General features: G+C 34.2%; 1 pseudogene; it reads left to right on the forward strand.

The window, feature by feature from the left end:
• LOC109129413 lies at positions 1,522-3,949 on the forward strand (annotated as a pseudogene).

Consider the following 4,274-nt stretch of genomic DNA (forward strand, 5'->3'; position numbering starts at 1 on the left):
GTGGTCATACCAAAACGAAGCACTTCGTCCATTCCCAACCTCGCATCGCATGAATTCCTTTAAGAGAGGCTTGAGTTTCATCATACATCTCACAGTACGAGACAATCTGGGAGAGTCCTCTAGGATCCTTTTATCCTTTACGTTAAACTTGATAAGTACCGGCCATGTTTATCGTTTACGTTAGAATTTAGGAATTAGTTTTTAGTATTAGAAATTTAATTCAATTATGTAGTATTTTTGGAAAAAATTACATCTCTATATACTTATTTAAGCAACCCTTTAAACAAATAACTCTGCTTTATGTAAGATATTACACAAAATGCCACTGTATTTAAAAACAGAATCTTAATCGTGTGTTAATTAACATAATTAATCTCAAATTATATTTACCAAATTAAAATGCCGATGTGGCAAACCTCTTTACATTACATACCAATACGACCAAATTCAAATAAATTTTGTTCACATGATCATAGTGCTAATGAACACCACAAATGATATATACACAGTAAGAATTACATTACATAATTGGAATCATATTACATAATAGGAATTAAAAATGACCTATAATATTAAATCGTATTTTAGTATAAATATTAATCGGAGTGTAAGATATAATATGAGATGATGTATGCTTAAACATGAGATCTATGATATATTCATTAAATTAATTTTAACAGAATAGTCGTAACAATAACATAGTTATAATATAATGTTTTCTATCTATACAGGCCGACCTTTAGATCATCTAGGAGATCAGAGCAGAGTGATAAAATCCCACCAATATAGACTTCTTCACACGTAAACAAAGAACCTGAACATGAAAATCAGAATACAATCAGAAAATAATTTACTAGATCACACTACAAAGATTCTCATTTCAAGATAAACATGATTTGAGATTTAGTATCCCGCAACTACACAACTAACATATCTTATGTATCGTATATATCAGTTTGAGAACCTTCTCTAAAACAGGGGATCATACATTTTCACACGTAAACAAAGAACCTGAACAGAAAAATCAGAATACAATAAGAAAATAATTTACTAGATCAAACTACAAAGATTCTCATTTCAACATAAACATGATTTGAAATTTAGTATCCCGCAACTACACAACTAACATATCTTACTTATCATAAATATCAGTTTGAGAACCTTCTCTAAAACAGGAGATCATACATTTTCCTAGGAGATATTGTACAAGATCTTCTTAATCGAATTATCCTTTCTTGATGATAAGATCAAACTGTAATCTCGGCGACTAAAACCTAACATATTCGCTGCTACAATTACTATATAAACAGCCCATTAGCAGCTTTCTACAAACCATCAACGCAATTACGCAAACATTTATCTTATAATTTTCAGCAAATGAGTTACTCAAAATGAATGGTCTAATGGCAATGACTTACCTCGCTGATGTCAAGCCGTACAAAAGCACTTGGCGGGTTCAGGTTAAGGTCCTACATTCGTGGAAGCAGTACACTGCCCAGTCTGGAAAAACATTGGAGATGGTGTTAGCTGACAAAAGGGTTAGTTGTAATAAACATAGTATTTTTATTAATATTTATTCAATAAATAGAAAACAACTTATATTCAATGTTTTAACTGCTTATTTTTCGTTTACAACCATCATAACCAGGGTTCCAAGATTCATGCTTCCATCAAGAAACAACTTGTGAGTAAGTTCGAGAGGCAGATTACAAAAGGTGAGTGGAGGGTCATTGAAAATTTCGGACTAACCCAGGTGAGAGGCCAGTACAGGGTTACTAACCATCCGTTTAAGATGGGCTTCGTGACCAACACTTATGTAACCCGTGTGTGCCCATATCTGATGATATGTATCTCACATTGCCCGACTTTCAAAACATCATTGTTGGGGATCTTAATCCCTTCTACTTGATTGGTAAGTTTTTCGTTTTGACTTATTTCAGATTTAAGTAAGATATTTTTTAACAAGATAACAACTAAAAGGGTGTGAAAATGACATGTATTGATCAGATGTTCTTGGTCAAGTGGTGAATGTTGGACCAATGGATACCATTGAGGTAAACAACAAACTAACCAAAAAGCTGGAGTTTGAGATCAGAAACATTAGGTAAAAAAAATGACCTTCCCATTTATTTTGATGTCAATAAAACTATCCCTATTTTTTAACTATGTTATTGTTGATGTAGCAATGACCATCTACCGTGCACAATGTGGGGCAAATTTGCTGATCAAGTTTACCAAGCATGCCAAGACGCTGCTGGTCAGTTGGTGGTTTGTTTGATCAGATTTGCAAAGATTCATACTTTCAGAGGTAAGTTATATTCAAACATATTAAATCATATTAGTAGGATCATAAAAAAAAATAAACTGTTTAATTGTTATATCTATAGGTGAAAATCAAATCACCAATGCTTTTGATGTATCTGACATCATCATCAACCCGGATTATGCTGAGGTGATTGAATTCACGGAAAGGTATATGAGCAAACTGACCTTGGTTGTTTACTGTTGTAGATCTTAAAGTCATCATATTTGTTGTGTTTTTGTTTTAAAACCAGTCTGCCAAACGATGGACTAAGTCTGACCATCAGTCACACTAAGCCACGTACGGAGCTAATGGCTCATAATAGTGACTTCTTTGATCATTATCCTAGGAAGACAATCGACCAATTGCTGGGTCAAATGGAGGTAACTAAAACAAATTATTAGATAAATATTTAGTGTAAATCTATGAATATTCCAGTTTTTATATAACGCTTTTTCCAATCACCAGGTTTCGAAATGTAAGGTCATGTGCACAATTGCATCTATTGATACGGATATGGGTTGGTTTTATCTGGGGTGTAAGAAATGTAGCAAAAAAGTGGAGGGAAACAATAAGAAGGAGAATTCTTTCCTGACAAAACCAAGAAAGCCAACTTACTGGTGTCCTAAGTGCAATCTGAACATCACTCAAGTCGTACCAAGGTAGTTTTTATACTTTAAAAAACCAATTTTATTCTCTCTCATGTAAACAATCAAATACTTCAGAACTACACATAATCACTTACTAACTTTCTCATTCGTAGGTTCAAGTTACAGCTTCTGAGATTGTTGGACAGTTTGGTCATGACCTACTTGATGGAGTTTATGATGATGATGTAAGTACCATTTGTTAATTATAGTTTTTATGTAAGTAGTCATAAAATGCTAATATTTCGTATCTCTTGCCAATAAATTTAGCTACAGGATCCATCCAATCTACCTCTTGCTCTGAAAAATTTAGTTGGGAAGACATTTCAGCTTATGGTGTTAGTTGAAATTGACAACCTTTATGGTGGCAATGAAACATACCAGGTTGGAAAGATTTGGCCAGGAACAGAAGGGGTAAAGATAGATGACCTTGATGATTCAGAGGGACAAGGCAACCCATCTCAAATCATTTCCGGTGATCAGGTAGTTATTTTATCGTCTTTAAATCATAGATATCGTCTTTAAAAGTTTAATGAAATATTTTTATTTTAAATTACAGGAGCTTTTGTTGCTTACCAATAGCAGTGAAACATCTGCTTCTGATTTTGCTACTCCATCATCAAAGAGGGTTAGAGAAAACGATGAAGGAAACTCAACCAATAAGAAGATCGTGGCTAAGTCAGTCATGTTTGAAAAACCATATGAGAAGGTGATGAAACTGAAGGCAGTAAAATTGGAGAAAATTGAGGAACAGAAGGGAGTGAAGATTGTGAAAACGAAAGGTTGAAAACCAAATGAGGATCTCCCTCATGAGGTGGATAATGGAGATACCAACGAATCAGACTATGCAGCGAAATGAGTCGCTACAAATCAAGTGTCAAGTGGAGGATGTTGGCCTAATAAAACTGTGGGCAGATTTTAGACTTAAGTTAGGGTTGGTGATATGTTACGGTTTTGACTCACTTTGACCCCGTTTATTTGATAGTTTTGTAGTTGTTTGAGTCCTTTTCAGGTTATAATAAGAGGCTAGGAAGCTAAAAGCAAGGATTGGAACAGCAGGAGCAATCAGAGCAGAAAGGAGTTGAATTGGAATCTTTCCATATTTTTCTCTACTTGTATGCTATTTAACCTAGGGTTTTTAGGAGAGATAAGATACCTTTTCTTTTGGTTTTTGAGCGACGCTTTTGTGAGAGGGAGAAGAGCGGCTACCTTGTGAAGCATTCTCTGAACCCTTTTTATTTTTATGTCATTGAATTTCTCATCTTTTGCTATGATTCATTTCTCTATGTCTGAGTAGTTTTCTTTGCTAGATTAGGGGTTTCAAA

This window comes from Camelina sativa, chromosome 16 (genome assembly GCF_000633955.1).
Source record: "Camelina sativa cultivar DH55 chromosome 16, Cs, whole genome shotgun sequence".
Taxonomy (NCBI): domain Eukaryota; kingdom Viridiplantae; phylum Streptophyta; class Magnoliopsida; order Brassicales; family Brassicaceae; genus Camelina; species Camelina sativa.